We start from the raw sequence: 23,336 nt of genomic DNA, 5'->3' as shown, positions 1-23,336 counted from the left end.
AGTCGCCAATAGGAGATGGAAAACGCAAATCGGCACTGGGTGAGGTGACTAAGAGCCTAGCCTGCTCGGGTCAGCAGGGATGAGAGCGTCCTCGAACAATTGCAGGGCGCGAAGCCTGGGAGGCATGTGGCGGGCATAGCTGATGGAGCACAGGTAGCGCACAAGAGGTTCCCACACTGCCTGGAAGCGTACCCCCCTTGATTGTATCCGCGCCGTGAGCAGCTCCATAGTCAGGACTTGCCAGAGGCGCACGAACCAGGATGCTATCGGTGGTGCCTCAGCCCGCTTCCAGTACAGAGCAATGAGTTGCCTGGCAGCACCTAACATGTGAAGGGTGAGGATCCAGTCGCTGCGCGTGAGGGCCCTAAGTGTGGGGGGTCGAATGCCCAGCAGGAGTGTGCAAACCTCTTCAGGGAGGGGAAAACCCAACACCTTCTTAATGTGACTAAGGACCTCCTTCCAAAAGACAGCTAGGGTAGGGCACGACCACCAGATGTGTACGAAGTCACCAGTCGCAGTGCCACACCTCCAGCACAGCGGCGAGGAAGTGGGGAACATTTTGCTGAGTCTCAGGGGAGTGTAGTACCATTGCGTTAGCATCTTGTACGCGTTTTCCCTCTGCGGGATGCTGCGATAGGTTTTGGGGATGTCGTTCCAGAGCCGAGTCCATTGAGATGGCGTGATATCAGCGCCAGTCGCCGACTGCCACTGCCTCTGATAGGGATGTGCGGGCGGAGCGATGGGGTGTTGCAGTATGTTGTAGATCTGGGAGATGAGCCGTTTCAGTCCCCCGAGGGAGCGTGCCAACTTCTCAAATGGGGTATATGCCCTGGTAGCAGCCTGATACATGCCGTCTCCCGAGATCCAGTGGCGCAGCTGCGCATACTGTAAGCTAGCAGTTAAAGGGAGGCTGAATTCTTCCCTGCAGTCCAGCCATGATTTGGGCGACCCACCAAGGAAAAGATCCCCTGCAACCCTGCAGTCACCTTGTGTCCAGCTCTCGAAAGCTCGGGACTGGGCAGCGGGGGGAAAGTGCGGGTTACCTGCAATGGGGGTGTGTGGAGAGGGGAACGTGGTTAGACCCTTGGACACTGCCACTCTGTCCCATACTTCAAGAACCGTCCTCGTGGGGACCGCCATATATGCACTTCTGGAGCGCACCACCCGCGGTAACCAAGGTAGGTCCCATATGGTGCGCCCCGTGACCACTCGATCCATGTGGAACCAGTGCTTGTCGCTTTCGCGTGCACCCCATTCTATCACGAACCGGAGATGCGCCGCCCAATAGTAGTGGAGGAGATTCGGGCAGGCCAGGCCACCCCTGTCTCTCGGCTCCATGAGGACTTTCTGCGAGAACCGGGGCCATTTGCCCCCCCATATGAAGGACGTGAGGTCGCGTTGGAGGGTTCTGATGCAGTGAATCGGGATCGGGGTGGGGAGGCACTGGAAAACATACAGAATGCGGGGGAGGACCGACATCTTGACAGCGTTGAGCCGCCCTAGCCAGGAAATCATCAAGGGTTTCCATTTCCGCAGGTCCGCCAGAACTTCCTTGCGGCAAGAGGCCCAGTTCCTCGAGGACCACGAGTCAAGGTGGGGCGTGAGGTCCAGACCCAGGTATTGAATGTGGTCATCCGCCCACCGGTAGGGTGTGACCCCCTTCAGGAAGGAGACCTCCTCATCGGGGATGGTGAGGTTAAGCGCCCAAGATTTGGTGTGGTTAATTTTAAGGCCGGACGATTGTGATTTTGTTTGTATTAATGCTAGGATTCATGTTGTTTAATTGTTTTTTTAAAAGGAGTGTATATTATATGTTTTTACTTTTATGGTGATTTTTAATCATCGAATAAAGAATCCTGAATGAATGAATGAATGACTTGCGTTCCATCCCCTCTCTTCCACCGTATCAGGGTACTTGGGAAACCGAGTCCGAGGAATGGTGGAACCAGCAACCGAGAGGAAAGGAGGAGGGCTCCTTTAACTGGGCCTACAGCGATGACGAGAACACGCCCCCTATGACTCGCTAAACTTTGGAGTTGCCAAAAGCCCGGAAGAAGAAGGACCGGGGTGTTTTGATACCGCGGAGAGTGGAGAGAAGAGAGGAGAGCGAGCGGAGGACGAGGAGGACGAAGCGAGAAGGAGAAGACCGAAACCGGAGGAGACGAGGACGGAGGAAGCTGTGCCTGGAGGCCAACAGTATCGCGAAGCGCCCAGCCACACTCACGGAGGAGTGTGGCTCAGCCAGGTACGTCATCGTGTATCGGGCTGGTTGGGAAGGCGAGGCGACGCTGTGTAAATAGTATAAATATCCCCTTCCCCTTCATTACCTTCCCTACTCCTTACCTCCTTTCCCTCACAACATACCCCTCACGAGCTTTCCACTGAGCAGGCTGTAAATTACACCTGCACTGGTGTCCTCACATCCCGGGAACCTGTTGGGATATCGCCTAAACCAAACAACTTACTACTAGAGTCTTCTTTCCTCCGCATGTGGCGTTGGGACGCAACCAGAGGAGGTGAAGCGGTCCGTGAAGAGCCTGGACAGAGACGGACAAGCCCCAGAAGTTCCCGCGCCCTACAAGCTACCATAGACCCGGCTGCTTTAGCCCGAGAAAGGCAGACTTTAAGAAAGAAAAAGACATTCATAAAAATAAAGCCATACCTACCTCGCACCTGTCTCCGTGCCCCTTCATCCACCCCGCCACAACTGGTGTCAGAAGTGGGATCCATCCCTTCCATCCCGGTACCAGAGATGGATCAATTGATACAACACCTCATCAAGGGGCAAGAGCAGAGGGCCGTAGAGCGCCAAATGACATCAGCTCAAGCAGACCGGGAGGTGTTTAAAGCCGCCAGGTCAGCACAGATGCAGGGTCTACAGAAGGCGATTAAGGAACCAGGAGGGGTGCCCCTGGTGGACCGAAGAGGACCGGTACCCCATCCCTCGGGGGTGTCACTCCAGAAATATACAACAGGCGAAGACCCTGATGCCTTTTTAACGAACTTTGAAAGGGCAGCCCGAGCATGTGGATGGCCTGAAGATAAGTGGCCGTATTTTTGGGCTCCCCTGCTGTCAGGAGAATTGCAGGCTGCGTACCAGGTGGCAAATGCATCAGGGGATACCCCCTATCAGCAGATAAAGACCGTGATTCCCGACCACCTGGGGCTGGACGCAGAAGCATATCGAGTCAGGTTCCGAAGAGAGAAAGGAATGCCTGGAGAAAACCCGAAGACCCTGTTCTTCTGGCTTATAAATGCAGCGGATAAGTGGATAAAACTTGAGAACAAAACCAAACAAGAAATCATGGACTGTATATACCTAGAGCAGTTAATGGAAGCCTTATTCTCTGGGACACAGCGGTGGCTGAAACAGCATGCGGGGTTAACACCAGCCCAGGCTATAGAAATGGCTGCTAATTACTCTCGGGCCCAACCCAGAGCGTACCCCTGGGACACTGAGAAACCAAAAACGCTACCACCTTCCAAACAGGAGAGAAGAGGGAAAAGTGGACTAGAGCCTCCCAAACCAAAACCCTACAAAGTAGAGTACCCGGTGATGAAGGGTCCCCAATGTTTCGACTGTGGGGAGTGGGGCCACATCGCCCGCCTGTGTCCCCGGAGGAAACAAACCGAAGAGCCTATAGAAGTGGGCTACGCTCCTAAGACTGTGATGTACACCGCAGAAATGGGCCCCTCATTTTATGTAAGGGTGATGGTCAACCACAAATGGGTTAGGGCGTTGCTGGATTCGGGGTGCAGACAATCAGTTATACAAAGGGCCCTAGTCTTACCACAACAGCTCATACCCAACACCCAGGTGTATATTAGATGCGTACACGGGGACGTAAAGCCCTATCCAGTAGCTGACATTACATTACAACCCATAGGGAGAGCGCCATGTACGGTGAGAGTGGGAACGGTAGGGGCACTACCGGAGGACCTGATATAAGGGGTAGACAACCCTGACTTTGTAGCCCTTTTTCAGACAAAAACCCAGGGTGTAGAGGGGAAATTAGAACATCCACAAACTGCCCTCATAGCGTCAGAACCATGGGCACTGGACCGGAACTTCCGCTTTGCCCAGGCGAACGATGCCACACTGTTTAATGCCTGGGAGGCGGCTCACGTCAGCCAGAACGACCCCAATACCCCTTTCCCCAGATTTGTCATTGTGAACGAGCTCCTATACAGGGAAGGAAAAGAAGGGGAACCCCGACAATTGCTAGTCCCCAAGGACTTCAGGGAACAGATACTATACTATGCCCACATCCACCTAACAGCTGGCCATACCGGGGCAGAAAAGACCCTACAGAACATTCGTAAGTGTTTTTTTTGGCCCGGTCTTTATAAGGAAGCCACCGCATTCTGTAGAACCTGCGAAGTGTGTCAAAAGAGAAACCTGCAAAGACCCCCAGCAGTACCGTTACAACCAATGCCAATCATCGGACAACCCTTTGAAAGGGTAGGCATGGACATTATCGGACCCCTACCACGTTCTTCTTAAGGGAATACATATGCTTTAGTGATCATAGATTACGCAACAAGATTCCCAGAAGCTTTCGCCCTCAGATCTCCCACATCCAAGAACATAGCCGAGAAGTTCCTGGAACTATTCTCAAGGGTTGGGTTCCCCAAAGAGGTCATAACAGACCAAGGGACGCCCTTCGTGTCCAAACTAATGAAAGAGGTCACTAAGATTTTGAACACACGACAAATACGTACATCAGCCTATCATCCACAGACGGATGGATTAGTGGAGCGGTACAACCGCTCCCTCAAAACCACGTTAAGAAAAATGTTATCCCTGAAAAACCAGGATTGGGACCGGCTACTCCCATTGGCCCTATACGTACTGCGGGCCCAAACCCAAAGCACCACCGGCTATTCCGCTTTTGAGTTGCTTTATGGGAGACAACCCCGGTCGCTTCTGGAAATAACCCGGGAGGCATGGGAGCGAGAGGAATAGGAGGAATCCAGGTCGCTCCTGGAGTACACACAACTCTTGAGGAGAAAGATAGGGAAACTTAGAGATCTGGCCTACTCCAACATAGAGCGTAATCAGCAGCGTCAAAAGCGGACTTATGATAAAGGCAAAAGGTGGAGGGTCCTGAGGGAAGGTGAATGGGCACTGGTCCTCCTACCTTCTACCTCACATAAGTTCTATAGGGAGTGGAAAGGCCCCTATCCGGTCATAGAGGTAATAGGAAACACCACGTATAGGCTCCAGATATCCCCGGCTCGGAAACAATGTTTCCACATTAATATATTAAAGAAATGGTTGGGACCTATCCCCAGAAACGCTCAGTTGGGTTTGCCATCTACCCTGGAGTCCTCTACACTGGGGGCTTTACCGGTAAATACCGAACTGACCCCAGAAATGAGACAAGAACTGGACTCCGCTCTTAGCAACTTTGCAGATCTGTTCTCTGACCGCCCAGGGCGCACCACATTGACAGAACACAGGATAGACACTGAACCTGGAAAACATGTTAAAATAAGACCATATAGGATCCCAGCCGCGCGATGCATGGAAGTGAGAAAAGAGGTACAGGAAATGCTGCGTCTGGACGTTATTAGACCATCCCACAGTAGCTGGTCATCCCCTATTGTGATGGTGCCATAATCAGACGGTACCACCAGGTTTTATATGGACTTTCGCGCCCTTAACTCCATATCGTCATTTGATGCATATCCCATCCCAAGGGTGGACGAGTTAATAGAGCGCATAGGAGAAGCACGTTTTATAACTACGCTAGACCTTACCAAAGGATACTGGAAAGTGCCTCTCCGGGAGGAGGACCGATGTAAAACAGCCTTCTCAACAGACGAAGGTCTCTTTGAGTTTAATGTACTGCCGTTTGGGCTCCATGGAGCCCCTGCTACCTTTCAGCGATTGATGCATGAGATACTCCACACTTACAGTTCCTTCTGCTCAGTGTATCTAGACGACATTGTCATATTTAGCGGATCCTGGCAGGAACATCTAAACCATCTACAGACAGTTCTATTGGCATTGAGGAAAGCAGGTCTACACATAAACGCGAAGAAATCCAGGGCAGCCTACTCCAAGGTCAAATATCTGGGGTTTATGCTAGGAGAAGGGGCTATTGCTCCACAAGAAGAGAAAGTGAAAGCCATAAGGTTCCCTTCTACCAAAAAGGAATTACAGGCCTTTCTAGGCCTCATAGGGTATTATAGGCGGTTCCTCCCCAACTTCGCAGAAATAGCCAGCCCCCTGACCAATCTCCTCAAGAAGAAGGTAAGCCCAAAGCAGGTACAACATCCCCCAGAAGAAGCTAAGCAGGCCTTTGAGAATTTGAAGAAAGCCATAACCACCAGCCCCGTCTTGATTGCCCCAGACTTTGACAAACCCTTCCTAGTGGCCACATACGCATCGGACGTTGGCATTGGAGCGGTCTTATCTCAAATAGGCAACAACGGGCTCGAACATCCCCTCCTGTATATCAGCAGGAAACTACACCCAAGGGAAAAGAAATACCCTACTATCGAGAGGGAATGTCTGGCCCTACACTGAGCAGTAGAGAAATTGAAATACGATCTGGAAGGGAAACCCTTTACCCTCTTTACTGACCACGCACCACTACAGTGGATGTATCGGCAAAAGTCGCAAAACCCCAGAGTGTTAAGATGGTTCCTATTCCTACAACCCTACTCCTTTACCATCCAACATAAGAAGGGCAGAGACCACGGTAATGCAGATTATCTCTCTAGGTCCTATCCTCTCCCCCATCGGGAGAAACCAAGGGGGGAGGAGTGTAGCCGTGGGACGGGACAGGAAGAGGGCACGAACATATGCATTGACTGGTGGACAACTGACTTGCGTTCCATCCCCTCTCTTCCACAGTATCAGGGCACTTGGGAAACCGAGTCCGAGGAATGGAGGAACCAGCAACCGAGAGGAAAGGAGGAAGGCTCCTTTAACTGGGCCTACAGCGATGATGAGAACACGCCCCCCTATGAAGCGCTACACTGTGGATTGGCCAAAAGCCCGGAAGAAAAAGGACCGGGGTGTTTCGATACCGCGGAGAGTGGAGAGAAGAGAGGAGAGTGAGCTGAGGGCAAGGAGGACGAAGCGAGAAGGAGAAGACTGAAATTGGAGGAGACGAGGACGGAGGAAGCTGTGCCTGGAGGCCAACAGTACCGCGAAGCGCCCAGCCACACTCACGGAGGAGTGTGGCTCAGCCAGGTACGTCATCGTGTATTGGGCTGGTTGGGAAGGCGAGGCGCCGCTGTGTAAATAGTATAAATATCCCCTTCCCCTTCATTACTTTCCCTACTCCTTACCTCCTTTCCCTCACAACATACCCCTCACGAGCTTTCCACTGAGCAGACAGTAAATTACACCTGCACCGGTGTCCTCACATCCTGGGAACCCGTTGGGATATCGCCTAAACCGAACAACTTACTAATAGAGTCTTCTTTCCTCCGCATGTGGCGTTGGGACGCAACCAGAGGAGGTGAAGCGGTCCGTGAAGAGCCCGGATAGAGACGGACAAGCCCCAGAAGTTCCCGCACCCTACAAGCTACCATAGACCCGGCTGCTTTAGCCTGAGAAAGGCAGACTTTAAGAAAGAAAAATACATTCATAAAAATAAAGTCATATCTACCTCGCACCTGTCTCCGTTCCCCTTCATTAACCCCGCCACAACGACAAAGCAATAAACATTACATTAACATTAAACAACACCACCTGGAAAGGGAATTCACTGTATAAAATGAAGCACATCAAAGATTTTTCTCAGAATAAGGCCCAACCCTGCTTAACTTCTGAGATCAGATGAAATCAGGTGCTTTCAGGGTGGTACGGCCATAGGCATGAGGAGCGCAGTGTTTGGAGCTCTTAACTTTTTTCATTCTACTTCAGTGCTCACCATAGTAAGCAAGACAAGCCACCCTCATTCACTTAAAGCAAAACAAAAAGCCTGCAGCGCCTGGTATTCCCAGTCGTTCTCCAATCCAGTTACTAACCAGGCCCGACTTTGCCTAACTTCTTAGATCAGACGAGATCAGGAGATTTTACCGTGGTATGGCTGTAGGCATAAAGAGCATTGACTTTGGGTATCATAGCTTTTTTCATTCTTCTTCAGTGCTGGCCATAGTAAACAAGACAAGCCATCCTCATTCACCTAAAGCAAAAAAATAAATAAATAAATAAATAAACTACAGCACATGGTATTCCCAGCCGGTCTCCCATCCAGTCACTAACCAGGCCAGACCATGCTTAACTTCTGAGATCAGATGATTTCAGGGTGGTAGGGCCCTAGGTATGAGAAGCACTGAGTTTGGGGCTCTTAACTTCTTTCAGTCTACTTCGGTGCTTACCATAGTAAGCAAGGCAAGCCACTCTCAATAACCTAAATCAAAACAAAAAGCATTCAGCACCTAGGTGGTCTACCATCCAGGTACTAAACAGGCCTGACCTAGCTTAACTTCTGAGATCAGACAAGCGCAGGTGCTTTCACGGTGATAAGGCTGGCTGAAGGCATGAAGATCACTGACTTTGGGGCTTTTGTCTTTTTCATTCTACTTCAGTTCTGGCCATAGTAAGCCAGACAAGCCACCCTCATTCACCTAAAGCAAAACAAAAAGCCTTCAGCACCTGGTATTCCCGGTCGGCTTCAATCCAGGTACTAAACAGGCCCGACCCTGCCTATCTTCTGAGATCAGACAAGATCAGGTGCTTTTAGGGTGTATGGCCGTAGGCTGACTTTGGGAAATACAGCTTTTTTCATTCTTTTTCAGTGCTGGCCATAGTACACAAGACAAGCCATCCTCATTTACCTAAAGCAAAAATAAAAAAGCCTACAGCACCAAATATTCCCAGCAGGTCTTCCATCCAGCTACTAACAGGGCCAGATCCTGCTTAACGTCTGAGATCAAATCCTTTCAGGATGGTATGGCAGTAGGCTAGAAAATCACTGACTTTGGGGTTCTTAGCTTTTTCATTCTACTTCAGTGCTGGCCATAGTAAGTGAGAGAAGCCACCCTCATTCACCTACATCAAAACAAAAAAAACAATAAAGCCTACATCACCTGGAATTCCCAGGTGGTCTCCCATCCAGGTACTAACTAGGCCAGACCCAGCTTAACTTCTGAGATCAGGTGCTTTCAGGGTGGTATGGCCAGAGGCATGAAGAGCACTGACTTTGGGGCTCTTCGACTTTTGCATTCTACTTCAGTGCTGGCCATAGTAAGTGAGAGAAGCCACCCTCATTCACCTGAAGCTAAACAAAAAAACAAAAAAAGCCTACAGCACCTGGTAGTCCCAGACAGTCACCCATCCAAGGCCCAATCCTGCTTAACTTCTCAGATCAGACAAGCTCATGTGCTTTAAGTAGAGTATGGCCTTAGACATGTAGAGCACTGACTTTGGGGATCATAGCTTTTTTCATTCTACTTCAGTGCTGGCAATAGTACACAAGACAAGCCATCCACATCCAAGGAAAGTAAAAGAAAAATTAACCCCTTGCATGCTGCCGCGATTCTGGGCCTGTCCAGCACATTCCGATCGCGGGTGAGGTCATGACGGCCCCCAGCCGTCATCAGCACACGAGCACCGTAGTGCATGAGGGCTGGGGGCCGTTATTAACATGCACGGGGTTAAAAAGCCGACAGCACCTAGTATTCCCAGCCAGTCTGTCATCAAGGTACTAACCAGGCCAGACCCTGCTTAACTTCTGAGATCAGACAAAGAACAGCTTAGGTGCTTTCATGGTGGTATGGCAGGAGGGATGAAGATCACTGACTTTGGGGCTTCTAGCTTTTTTCATTATACTTCAGTGCTCACCATAGTAAGCAAGACAAAGCCTCCCTCATTCAACTAAAGCAAACAAAAGCAAACAAAAAGCATTCAGCACCTGGTATTCCCAGGTGGAATCCCATCTAGGTACTACCCAGGCCTGACCATGCTTAACTTCTGAGATCAGACAAGCTCAGGTGCTTTCAGGGTGGTAAGGCCGGAGGGATAAAGATCACTGACTTTGGGGATCATAGCTTTTTTTATTCTCCTTCACTGCTGGCCATAGTACACAAGACAAGCCATCCTTATTCACCTAAAGCAAAACAAAAAAAAACCTACAGCATCTGGTATTAGGTTTAGGTTTAGGGAATTGTAGAACGCATGGCTACCCTAGGGCATCCCAGCGCTAGTATGAAAGAAGATAGGGAGAAATTCGGCAGATACTTAGGGGAACAGCCAAGTTTTTAGTCTCTTTTTGAAGGTTGCATTGTTCTTGATCATTCGCAGCTCTGGGTCCATACTGTTCCACAGCTTGGGGACCAGGTATTTAAATGACCTTTCACCCCATCTAGATCTCTTGATTCTGGAGGTGTTCATCAGAAACGTTGATCCTGAGCTGAGATGGCGATGTGGTGAGTACTGGGAGATTAGATCTCGTGCCAGCGTTGGACCTTTCCCGTGCATAGCTCTGTGGGCCAAACATAGGGACTTGAATTTGATCCTGGCCTTGACCGTAAGCCAGTGAAGCTCCCTAAGGAAAGCTCTTACTGATTGATTCCTGGGTATCTTTAGGAGCCGTCGGGCTGATGCATTCCGTACTACTTGTAGTCTGTCTGTAACATATTTGGGCGAGCCCAGATATTAGGACTTACCGTAGTCAAGCCTTGACACCACAAAGGCTTGAACCACTGTCTTCCTTGAGTTTTCATGGAGCAGGCTCAATATTTTCCTAATCATTCGAAGCATACCAAAACAGGTGTTCGCCAGTTTTTTTGCTTGGATCTCCATCGTTTGGTTGCTGGCCAGGAGATCCCTGAGCGTGGGCTGAAGTTGCTACCCAGGATCATAAGCTTGGTTTTATCCCCATTTAGCTTAAGGCTGCAGTCGGCCATCCATGAGCCAATTTTTCCAGGCAAGGGGCTAATTGCCTGTGGTCTGAGTTGATGGAGTCAGAGATTGAGACCACTAGTTGTGTGTCATCGGCATATGACACAATGGAGAGACCGAACTCCTGCACTACATTAGCTGGTGGGCTCAGGTATATATTGAAGAGAGTCAGGCTCAGGGGCGATCCCTGAGGAACCCCCCATGGGGCTGAATCACAGCCAGAATCCCATCAGCTACTAACCAGGCCAGATCCTGCGTAGCTTCTGAGATTAGATGAGATCAAGGGCTTTCAGGGTGGTATGGCAGTAGGCAATAAGGCCACTGACTTTGAGGCTTTTAGCTGTTTTCTTTCTACTTCAGTGCTGGCCATAGTAAGTGACAGAAGCCATCCTCATTCACCTAGAGCAAAACAAAAAGCCTTCAGCGCCTGGTATTCCCAGGCAGTCTCCCATCGAGGTACTAACAAGGCCCAACCCTGCTTAACTTCAGAGCTCAGACGAGGTCAGGTGCCTGCAGGGTGGTAGGCCCTAGGCATGAGGAGCCATGACTTTGGGGATCCTAACAGTTTTCATTCCACTTCAGTGCTGGCCATAGTAAGCAAGACAAGCCACCCTCATCCACCTAAAGCAAAATGAAAAAAAACAAAAAGGCCCACAGCACCTGGTAGTCCCACGCAGTCTCCCATCCAAGTACTAACCAGGCCAGACCGAGCTTAACTTCTCATATCAGACAAGCTCAGGTGCTTTCAGGGTGGTAACGCCGTAGACATGAAGATCGCTGACTTTGGAGCTCTTAGCTTTTTTCATTTTACTTCAGTGCTGCCCATAGTAAGCGAGACAGGCCACCCTCATTCATCTAAAGCAAAAAAAAAAGCCTGCAGCACCTATTAGTCCCAGGCAGTCTCTCATCCAAGTACTAACCAGGTCAGACCTTGCTTAACTTCTCAGATCAGACAAGCTCTGGTGCTTTTAGGGTGGTATGGCCTTAGTCATGAAGAGTACTGACTTTTGGGGTCTTAGCTTTTTTTCATTTTCATGCTGGATATAGTATGTGAGACAAGCCACCCTCATTCACCTAAAGCAAAAAATAAAAGCCTACAGCACCTGCTATTGCCAGGCAGTCTCCCATCCAGGTACTAACCAGGCCCATACCTACTTAACTTCTGAGCTCAGACGAGGTCAGGTGCCTGCAGGGTGGTAGGCCCTAGGCATGAGGAGCTGTGGCTTTGGGGCTCTTAACATTTTTCATTCTACTTCAGTGCTTGCCATTGTAAGCAAGACAAGCCACCCTCATTCACCGAAAGCAAAGCAAAAAGCCTTCAGAATCTGGAATTCTCAGCCTGTCTCCCATCCAGGTACTAACCAGGACAGATCCTGCTTAACGTCTGGGATCAGACAAAGACAAGCTCAGGTGCTTTCAGGGTGGTATTGCTGGAGGCATAAAGATCACTAACTTTGGGGCTTTTGGCTTTTTTCATTCTCCTTCAGTGCTTGCCATAGTAACCAAGACAAGCCACCCTCATTCACCCAAAGGAAAACAAAAAACATTCAGCATCTGGTAGTTCCAGGCGGGATACCATCCAGATACTAACCAGGCCTGACCCTGCATAACTGCTGAGATCAGACAAGCTCTGGTGCTTTCAGGGTGGTATGGCCAGAGGCATGAAGATCACTGATTTGGGGCTTTTAGCTTTTTTCATTCTACTTCAGTTCTGGCCATAGTAAGCGAGACAAGCCATCCTCATTCACCTAAAGGAAAACAAAAAGCTTGCAGCACCTCATATTCCCAGTCGGTCTCCAATCCAGGTACTAACTAGGCCTGACCCTGCCTAACCTCTGAGATCAGATGAGAACAGGTGCTTTATCGTTGGGGTGGCCGTAGGCATGAAGAATTCTGACTTTGGGGATCATAGCTTTTTTCGTTCTTCTTCAGTGCTGGCCATACTACAAAAGACAAGCCATCCTTATTCACCTAAAGCAAAACAACAACAAAAAAACAAAAAAGCATACATCATCTGGTATTCCCAGATGGTCTCCCATCCAGCTACTAACCAGGCCAGACCCTGCGTAACTTCTGTGATCAGATGCTTTCAGGGTGGTATGGCAGTAGGTATGAAGAGCACTGACTTTAGGGTTCTTAGCTTTTTTCATTCTACTTCAGTGCTGGCCATAGTAAGTGAGAGAAGCCACTCTCATTCACCTTAAACAAAACAAAAAAATTAATAAAGCCTACATCACCTGGTATTCCCAGGTGGTCTCCCATCCAGGTACTAACCAGGCGAGACCCTGTGTAACTTCCGTGATCAGACTAGATCAGGGGCTTTCAGGGTGGTATGGCAGTAGGTATGAAGACTACTGACTTTGACGCTCTTAGCCTATTTCATTGTACTTCATAGCTGGCCATAGTAGGTGAGAGAAGCCAACCTCATTCACCTAAAGCAAAAAAGAAAAGCCTACAGCACCTAGTAGTCCCAGGCGGTTTCCCATCCAAGTACTAACAAGGTTCGACCCTGCTTAACTTTTCTGATCAGACAAGCTCAGGTGCTTTCAGGGAGGTATTACTGTAGGCATGAAGAGAACTGACTTTGGGGCTCCTAGCTTTTTTCATTCTACTTCAGTGTTGGCCATTGTATGCAAGACAAGCCACCCTCATTCACCTAAAGCACAACAAAAATCCTTTAGCACCTCGAATTCCCAGGTGGAATCCCATCCAGGTACTAATTAGGCCTGACCCTTCTTAACTTCTGAGATAAGACAAAGGCGATCTCAGGTGGTTTGAGGGTGGTATGGCCGTAGACCTGAAGAGCCCTGACTTTGTGGCTCTTTACATTTTTCATTCTTCTTCAGTGCTGGCAATAGCAAGCGAGACAAGCCATACTCATTCGTCTAAAGCAAAACAAGAAGCCTTCAGCACCTGGTATTCCCAGTCTGTCTCCAATCCAGGTACTAACCAGGCCTGACCTTCCCTAACTTCAGAGATCAGACGAGATCAGGTGCTTTAGGGTGGTATGGCCATAGGCATGAAGAGCACTGACTTTGTGAATCATAGCTTTTTCATTCTACTTCAGTGCTGGCTATAGTATGCGAGACAAGCCACGTCATTCACCAAAAGCGAAACAAAAAAAAGACAAAAAAGACCCCAGCACCTGGTATTCCCTGGCAGTCTACCACCCACATACTACCCAGGCCCGACTCTTCTTAACTTCTAAGATCAGACGAGATCAGGTGCTTTTAGGGTGGAATGGCTGTAGGCATTAGGAGCACTGACTTTGGGGCTCTAAGCTTTTTTCATTCTACTTCAGTGCTGGCCATATTACGCGAGACAAGCCACCCTCATTCAAAATGAAAAAGCCTACAGCACCTAGTATCCCCAGGTGGTCTCCCATCCAGGTACTAACCAAGCTGGTCCTGCTTAACTTTTGAAATCGGACAAGTTCAGGTGCTTTCAGGGTGGTATGAAGGCACTGGGTTTGGGGCTCTTGACTTTTTTCATTCTATTTCAGTGCTGGCAACAGTAACCAAGACAAGGCACCCTCTTTCACCTAAAGCAAAACAAAAAGCCTAGAGCACCTGGTATTCCCAGTCGGTCTCATAACCAGATACTAACCAGGCCTGACCCTGCTTAACTTTTGTGATCAGACAAGACCAGGTCCTTTCAGGGTTGTCTGGCTGTGGGCATGAAGAGCACTGACTTTGGGGATCTTAGCTTTTTTCATTCTACTTCAGTGCTGGTCGTGGTAAGTGCGAGAAGCCACCCTCATTCACCTAAAGCAATACAAAAATAAGATCAAGGGAGCATACAACACCTGGTATTCCCAGGCAGTCTCTCATCCTGGTACTAACCAGGTTCGACTCTGTTTACCTTCTGAGATCAGAGGAGATCAGGTGGTTTTAGGGTGGTATGGCCCTAGGCATGAAGAGCACTGAGTTTGGGGATTATAGCTTTTTTCATTCTACTTCTGTGTAGGCCATAGCACACAAGACAGGCCATCCTCATTCACCAAAAGCAAAACAAAAAACAATAAAAAGCATACAGCACCTGGTATTGCCAGCAGGTCTCCCATCCAGGTACTAAACAGGACTGACCCTGCTTAACTTCCAAGATCGGATGCTTTCAGGGTGGCATGGCCGTAGGCTGAAAGAGAACTGACTTTGGGGCTCTTAGCTTTTTCATTCTACTCCAGTGGTGGCCATAGTAATTGAGAGAAGCAACCTTTTTTCACCTAAAGCAAAACAAAAAAAATAGCTCTCACCACCTGATATTGCCAGTAGGTCACCTTTCCAGGTCCTAACCAGACCCGATCCTGCCTTACTTCTGAGATCAGACGAGGTCAGGTGTTCTTTAGGGTAGTATGGCCATAGGCATGAAGAGCACTGACGTTGGGGCTCTTTGCTTTTTTCATTTTACTTCAGTGCTGGCCATTGTAATTGAGAGAAGCCACCCTAATTCACCTAAAGCAAATACAAAAAAAGCCTAGAGTACCTTGTATTTCAAAATAGTCTACCATCCAGGTATTAACCAGGCCCGACCTTGCTTAACTGCTGTGATCGGAGGAGATCGAGTGCTTTCAGGGTGGTAGGGCCCTAGGGATGAAGAGCACTGACTTTGCGGTTCTAAGCTTTTATCAATTCTACTTCAGTGCTGGCCATAGTAAGCGAGACAGGCCACCCTGATTCACCTAAAGCAAAACAAGAAGCCTTCAGCACCTGGTATTCCCAGGCACTCTCCCATCCAGGTACTAACCAGGCCCAAAGCTGGTTAATTTCTGAGATCAGGCAATCTCAGGTGCTTTCAGGGAGGTATGGCTGTAGGCATGGAGAGCACTGACTTTGTGGCTCTTTACTTTTGTCATTCTACTTCAATGCTGGCAATAGTAAGTGAGACAAGCCACCCTCATTCACCCAGAGCAAAAAAAAACAAAAAACTTCCACACCTAGATTTCCCAGTCGGTCTCACATCCAGGTACTAACAGGCTCGACCCTGCCTAACCTCAGAGATCAGATGAGATCAGGTGCTTTTAGGGTGGTATGGCTGTAGGAATGAAGAGCACTGAGTTTGGGGGTCATAGCTTTTTTCATTGTACTTCACTGCTGGGCATAGTATACAAGACACGCCATCCTCGTTCACCAAAAGCAAAAGCAAAAAAAACATACAGCACATGGTATTACCAACAGGTACTAATCAGGCCCCACCCTGCTTAACTTCTGATATCAGACAAGGTCAGGTGTTTTCAGCGTGGTATAGCAATAGGCCTGAAGTGCACTGACTTTGGGGCACTTAGCATTTTCATTCTACTCCAGTGTTGGCCATAGTAATTGAGAGAAGCCATCCTCATTCACCTAAAGCAAAACAAAAGAAATAGCCTACATCACCTGATATTGCCAGGAGATCACCTTTCCAGGTCCTAACCAAGCCCAATCCTGCTTAACTTCTGAGATGAGACGAGATCAGGTGCTTTCAGGGTGGTATGGCCATAGGCATGAAGAGCACTTACTTTGGGGTTCTTAGCTTTTTTCATTCTACTTCATTGCTGGCCATAATAATTGAGAGAAGACACCCTCATTCACCTAAAGCAAATAAAAAAAAGCCAAAAAGCCTACAGCACCATGTATTACCAGGCAGTCTACCATCCAGGTAGTAACTAGGCCCCAACCTCCTTAACTTCTGCAATCAAACAAGACCGGGTGCTTTCAGGGTGGTATGGCCATAGGCATGAACAGCACTGACTTTGTGAATCATAGCTTTTTTCATTCTATTACAGTGCTGGCTATAGTATGCGAGAGAAACCACATTCATTCACTTAAAGCAAAAAAAAAAAAAGACAAAAAAATCTCCAGCACCTTGTATTCCCAGGCAGTCTACCACCAACATACTAACCAGGCCCGACCCTGCTTAACTGCTGAGATCAAATGAGATCCGGTGCTTTTAGGGTGTAATGGCTGTAGGCATTAGGAGCACTGACTTTGGGGCTCTTAGCTTTTTTCATTCTACTCCAGTGCTGGCCATATTATTTGAGACAAGCCACCCTCATTCACCTAAAGCAAAACAAACAAACCCACACAAAAAAAGCATACAGCACCTAGTATTCCCAGGCAGTTGATAATAGTGCTTACAGCACTCTAAATTGAATGGGTGCTTTATACTCATGGTTCAAATGCCTCCATATATATTTTGTCGTCTGCAGTGTTTCATGATTATTAAAATGCATTTATTCAAGTCACATAAACATTTGTAATGTAGTATGCACATTTAAGTAGGATTTTGTCTGTATTAGAAAAGTTAGTATTCTCGATTGTATAATGTGAAGGATGAAATTATATTCGTAAAATGTAACTGTGTGTAGTTCAAGTTGCCTGCCTTCTAGGCCCAAATTGCTTTTTGGTTTCTTTTCTCCTTAGTTGCTCAAGAAATATTTAAACAAATCCTTTTTGTAATTGGAGATAGTATGTTCTCATTCTACTACAGGTGCAGGAATTTGACCTTGTTATTCTTAGATCAAGGAGATACCCGGAATGTCTTTGAAGAAGACTGGAAGACGAAAAGGGAGGACGCCTTTTGTGTCTAGCCTATTTGAGAACCAAGGCCACTGGAGAGGAGCTGAACAACTAATGCTCCTGGGGAAAATTACTAAAATGTTGCAATAAAAAGAGTCATTATGTGACGTATTGGGGGGCTGAACATTGTCTTTTTGTATGGTGCTCAGGGACAGATTCGAGAGACTTCTATTTTTTCGGAGAAACAGAAGCATCTTAGAACAAGCTCTGTAGCCTTAAACTATCAGACCCAATTTGACTTGAGTACTTCTTAGGAAGTCAACACGTGCTTAAAACTTTGGGGTATGATAGAAAGGAGATAGGCAGGATCCTCATTTAGCGCAGTGTAGGGAAAGATATTTTCGTTTACTTCTCAATGAAAAGAGAATTGGACTCAGCTTCTATTTTGTGTTGCCTTTTGATTTTGGAGTTCATGACATTATGCCTTTTTTGCCGAATGAATTATATTCGAAGACTTGGCTCTGTATTGATTTTCATGTACCTATATACTCTGATATTGAGGTGCGTTTATATTCAATTACTTTTGGCCTTATAATAAATACACAAATTGAAATTCGGAGTCTGTGGTCCTTTTAAACATGACTAATTTGTAAGTATAATCTTGAATTGTTTTGCTCCCCCTCTACCACTTTTAGCAGGCAAATAAAAGACCATCAGTATTGGATTCAGTAGGTAAGGCAAGGAGTACATTTCGCGTAATCAAATGGTAGAAGAGGATGGTTTCCTCTAAAAGAGAAAGGAGAAGGAGGAATTAGAGTAGAAACGGAAAAACATAGGGCTCGGGACATGGAGTAAATGATGGGAAGATGAAGATTGATGGAGGTCAGCGGATGCTGATGGTGCGGCGGACACGTGAGGTAGCGTGAGTATGAAACTGTGTGGTGTGTTAGATTGCGGTGATGAATTAATTGTGTGATGTCTTGCGAAGTTGGGATGCAAGTCGAGTGAGTGTGGGTTAATCGGTTTAGTGGTCCGGAGACGTGCGGATCAGGAAGTTTGGTGAGCAGACTCAAGAGATGTTCAAGATCCCGGGATAGTTGTATTTGTAATTGTCTGATCAATATTGTGGGTGTCGTGAAGCGCTATCGACGATTCACTTGTGATAGGGAACTTTGTGTGATTGCAGGAGTACGTCGCGGTAGAAAGCCTCAGGTACTGGGGTGGATTATGGCGATTGAGTGACCAACGCAGGTCAGGTGCCACAGCGGACGAATGTTCTTGTAAGAGTGTTCTGTCGATTTTTTAGCGGACGGACAATTACTTGTTTTGAGGTACTGGGTTTTTCAGAACCGGTACCGACCCGGTAACCCAGTAGTGTCAGGGTACACACCCAAAGACATCGAGTACTTTCCTGATTTAGACCACAGAAACTCAGAGTCTTCTAGGTGAAGTCAAGGATCCATTTTATTGGCTGCAACCAAGGTAACAGGCGTCCTAGAAGTACAACAATATTTACAACAAGGGGTGGTGATGGACAGAGTCTCTGAATTAAGCAGAATACTCTCACCCAGTCAAGAGATCAGGGCTAAATCCAACACCGTTTTTTAGCTCATTGCACCATCCCAGTTTCAGAACCTGGCTGTATGCAAATTAGTCTGTCCCTGGCCCAGTGCATCATGGGAACAGGGCAGACCAGACTACAAAAGCCAATTCTTACACTGGGAAGGAAACAAGCTTCCGGGGACCGGTTTCTGGCATTTCAGCCGTCTTCGGCCCGGCTTGCTTGAATCCTGATGGTGCAATGAGCAAGGGACTCACATCTGAGTATACCCTTCCACGCTTAGGGTGGACAAAAATATTTACAACAAGGGGTGGTGATGGACAGAGTCTCTGAATTAAGCAGAATACTCTCACCCAGTCAAGAGATCAGGGCTAAATCCAACACCGTTTTTTAGCTCATTGCACCATCCCACTATAGGTGTGGCAGGGTATACTCAGACATGAGTCCCTTTCTCACTGCTCCATCAGGATTCAAGCAAGCCGGGCCGAAGAGGCTGAAATGCCAGAAACCGGTCCCCGGTAGCTTGTCTCCTTTCTGGTGAAGAATTGGCTTGGTAGTTTGGTCTGCCCTGTTCCCATGATGCACTGGGCCAGGGACAGACTAATTTGCATATAGCCAGGTTCTGAGCTGGGATGGGGCAGTGAGATAAATAACGGTGATGGATCAAGCCCTGATCTTTGGACTGGGTAAGAGTGGTCTGCTTAATTCAGACACTCTGTTCATCACCACCCCCTTTTCTGTATCGTTTTTGGCCACTATAGGTGTGGCAGGGTATACTCAGACATGAGTCCCTTTCTCACTGCTCCATCAGGATTCAAGCAAGCCGGGCCGAAGAGGCTGAAATGCCAGAAACCGGTCCCCGGTAGCTTGTCTCCTTTCTGGTGAAGAATTGGCTTGGTAGTTTGGTCTGCCCTGTTCCCATGATGCACTGGGCCAGGGACAGACTAATTTGCATATAGCTAGGTTCTGAGCTGGGATGGGGCAGTGAGATAAATAACGGTGATGGATCAAGCCCTGATCTTTGGACTGGGTAAGAGTGGTCTGCTTAATTCAGACACTCTGTTCATCACCACCCCCTTTTCTGTATCGTTTTTGGCCACTATAGGTGTGGCAGGGTATACTCAGACATGAGTCCCTTTCTCACTGCTCCATCAGGATTCAAGCAAGCCGGGCCGAAGAGGCTGAAATGCCAGAAACCGGTCCCCGGTAGCTTGTCTCCTTTCTGGTGAAGAATTGGCTTGGTAGTTTGGTCTGCCCTGTTCCCATGATGCACTGGGCCAGGGACAGACTAATTTGCATATAGCCAGGTTCTGAGCTGGGATGGGGCAGTGAGATAAATAACGGTGATGGATCAAGCCCTGATCTTTGGACTGGGTAAGAGTGGTCTGCTTAATTCAGACACTCTGTTCATCACCACCCCCTTTTCTGTATCGTTTTTGGCCACTATAGGTGTGGCAGGGTATACTCAGACATGAGTCCCTTTCTCACTGCTCCATCAGGATTCAAGCAAGCCGGGCCGAAGAGGCTGAAATGCCAGAAACCGGTCCCCGGTAGCTTGTCTCCTTTCTGGTGAAGAATTGGCTTGGTAGTTTGGTCTGCCCTGTTCCCATGATGCACTGGGCCAGGGACAGACTAATTTGCATATAGCCAGGTTCTGAGCTGGGATGGGGCAGTGAGATAAATAACGGTGATGGATCAAGCCCTGATCTTTGGACTGGGTAAGAGTGGTCTGCTTAATTCAGACACTCTGTTCATCACCACCCCCTTTTCTGTATCGTTTTTGGCCACTATAGGTGTGGCAGGGTATACTCAGACATGAGTCCCTTTCTCACTGCTCCATCAGGATTCAAGCAAGCCGGGCCGAAGAGGCTGAAATGCCAGAAACCGGTCCCCGGTAGCTTGTCTCCTTTCTGGTGAAGAATTGGCTTGGTAGTTTGGTCTGCCCTGTTCCCATGATGCACTGGGCCAGGGACAGACTAATTTGCATATAGCCAGGTTCTGAGCTGGGATGGGGCAGTGAGATAAATAACGGTGATGGATCAAGCCCTGATCTTTGGACTGGGTAAGAGTGGTCTGCTTAATTCAGACACTCTGTTCATCACCACCCCCTTTTCTGTATCGTCTAGAAGTACAACAGCACGGGATGTATATTCTCAGGAGACTGCTCAATCTTACAACGCCAGGCTTCTCTTTTTATACAAAATATTATGCTTCAGGCAAACATTCTTGGATTTACAGTATACCATTCGCATATTTTCACTACAAAGGAAAAGCAGAGTCATGATGACAAGCCCACGTTTCAGTTTGTCCAGCCCACAACAAATTACCCGGCAAGGCCCAACATTTCATCAGATATCGGTGGACCCCCAATAAAAACGGGCACCTCCCCATCATAAAGCAAGTGAGAGAGAAAAGAGCAGGGACAGGTGTGAGCAAGATTCGGCAGGGTGTGTGTGCGATGAAAAGGGTTTATGACATGTTGTGCCTTGATGCTATCTCGTTCGGCCACTGGGAGAGGAAATGACCAAACAGGTTCGGCCTGGGGCAATGGTTTCAGCCTGCCCAGGTCAGAGAAAAGTCAATTAAGGTGTATGTGTCCTTTGATATCGAATTTAGCTGTATTATAAGCCTATGTCAGGGCAACCCACAAAATGGCTGCCGTACACAAAATGGAAGCCAAGGGTTCAAGACGAAAATGACGATTTCGGGGTGAAATCGTCACTCGAATATGACGAAAATGCTTGTACATAGTGTACTAGCTATTTTCGGTCTTTTGATATAAAAATCGTCATGCTACGACGAAGTTTTATTCACGAGTCCAGAATTTTCAGAACTACAAACCCTCCTTTTGCCCTTACATAGGTAATTTAACCTAATCTCATGCTAATCTGAGTCCAGGTCTATATTCCTAAAGTCATTGAGATGTTGCTGTAACATCATTCTATTACTTAGTTCGTCTTTTGATACAGGCTTCCTTACACATGATGTAACACAGAGGCCACATATTGCAGGAGCACACTGCACGCACAGACAAAACAGGAAAAGAATGTCTAAGACCATCCCAGTGACCATCAGAATTTTCCATCCCCAGGCGGATATCAGTTCCCAGAACCATCCCATTAATGACCAATCTCCTTTATCCACATGAATAGATTCGGAAATCCTATGCAGTTTAGAGATGGCCTGGTACACTGTTGGAGCGTTATCTGGAATGAAAACACAGCAACTCGATTGGATCAATCTACATACCCCACCTCGGTCTGCAAGTATGACATCTAATGCGACCCTGTTCGAAGGGTCATAAGACGATCCGACTGGAGCTCAGCAGTCAAGTTACTAAGGGCACCAGCAGTTTCAACCACGGTGGATTCAACCACCCTTGTCAATTGCCTTAGGTTCCTGCTGTTAGCCATCGGTCCCCAGAACGGCAGAAAACCCTTTACGAAGTCCCCAAATTCCTGTCCTGCAGTGTCTTCTTTACTCAAGGCACCTCTAACTATCCTTGTCTTGTGGTAATCCGCCGCTGCTGTGTAGGTGGGAGGCAACAGGAACGAAACAAAACATGTGCCCGAAAAGTCAGGGGGCAACCATGTATAGGCTCTATCATGGCAGATGAAATAGGTACCCTTAGCTGCTAAAAACGAAGGGGAAGTCTGTGCTGCAAAAACATACGTTTTAGTGCAAATACTCTTCCCTCACTGAGCTCTGGGATTCTTGCCATTACCTTGCAGATACAGGTGACCCTGATGGGGTACAATCCAAATCGGGGAAGATCTCTTAGCTTGCTGTTTCTCACTCAGAGTAGCTCCATATCCGGTTACGTTCCATCCTATGTATACTAGTGTCTCATCTCTAGGGATAGTCTCGTAGGAAATATCTTCCTTAATCATGTCTACTATACCCTTAACTAGAGCACTATTCTTAGGATTGTCTTCCACAGAGCGTAGGGGGTAGACTTCATGTGCATATATGAACATTGTTCTGTATGCCCACACAGAACGATTGTGGCTGAAAGGCAGGACCAGATAAGGGATACCTTTATCCGTTGTGTGAGGCATAAGACCACACACCCAACAGTTAGTTGTGTTCATTACTAGTTGGTGTTGGTGCAAAAGCTGAACAAAGGAGTTATCAATAAACTCTAATCTCCTAATGGATTCGTGTTCGGGAAGGGGTTGAAAAGAGTGTGGGGAAACAGTAGAAGGAGGAGGTATAGGCGATGTAGTGGGTGCAAATGTTACTCGAAAAGAGAATAAAACATAACTTATTAAAAATATCATCACACTGAATAATATGAAAATGCACAATATCAAAAAGCTTTTCTTTGTCATTATTTTACATATTCGGTTTTTAAAGTTCACAGTTTTGGCAGATCTCTCCATCTCGAAAAACTCCATCCTCTCTAAAGTGCTGC

At 47.7% G+C, this 23,336-nt stretch overlaps 9 pseudogenes; all 9 read right to left on the bottom strand.

Moving 5' to 3' along the window:
• Nucleotides 1-9,042: 9,042 nt before the first annotated feature.
• LOC144825471 (5S ribosomal RNA) lies at nucleotides 9,043-9,151 on the bottom strand (annotated as a pseudogene).
• A 715-nt stretch (nucleotides 9,152-9,866) lies between these two features.
• On the bottom strand, nucleotides 9,867-9,985 carry LOC144825895 (5S ribosomal RNA; annotated as a pseudogene).
• Nucleotides 9,986-11,282: 1,297 nt separating this feature from the next.
• LOC144825477 (5S ribosomal RNA) lies at nucleotides 11,283-11,400 on the bottom strand (annotated as a pseudogene).
• Nucleotides 11,401-11,958: 558 nt separating this feature from the next.
• Nucleotides 11,959-12,076, bottom strand: LOC144825485 (5S ribosomal RNA; annotated as a pseudogene).
• A 1,016-nt stretch (nucleotides 12,077-13,092) lies between these two features.
• Nucleotides 13,093-13,211, bottom strand: LOC144825528 (5S ribosomal RNA; annotated as a pseudogene).
• A 557-nt stretch (nucleotides 13,212-13,768) lies between these two features.
• LOC144825399 (5S ribosomal RNA) lies at nucleotides 13,769-13,886 on the bottom strand (annotated as a pseudogene).
• Nucleotides 13,887-14,000: 114 nt separating this feature from the next.
• On the bottom strand, nucleotides 14,001-14,119 carry LOC144825446 (5S ribosomal RNA; annotated as a pseudogene).
• Nucleotides 14,120-14,660: 541 nt separating this feature from the next.
• On the bottom strand, nucleotides 14,661-14,779 carry LOC144825778 (5S ribosomal RNA; annotated as a pseudogene).
• Nucleotides 14,780-16,227: 1,448 nt separating this feature from the next.
• LOC144825487 (5S ribosomal RNA) lies at nucleotides 16,228-16,346 on the bottom strand (annotated as a pseudogene).
• Nucleotides 16,347-23,336: the final 6,990 nt, after the last annotated feature.

The sequence above is a fragment of the Lissotriton helveticus genome, chromosome 3_1, assembly GCF_964261635.1.
Source record: "Lissotriton helveticus chromosome 3_1, aLisHel1.1, whole genome shotgun sequence".
Lineage (NCBI taxonomy): Eukaryota > Metazoa > Chordata > Amphibia > Caudata > Salamandridae > Lissotriton > Lissotriton helveticus.
The sequence above is the reverse complement of the archived record's forward strand: the minus strand, read 5'-3'. Positions and strand labels throughout refer to the sequence as shown.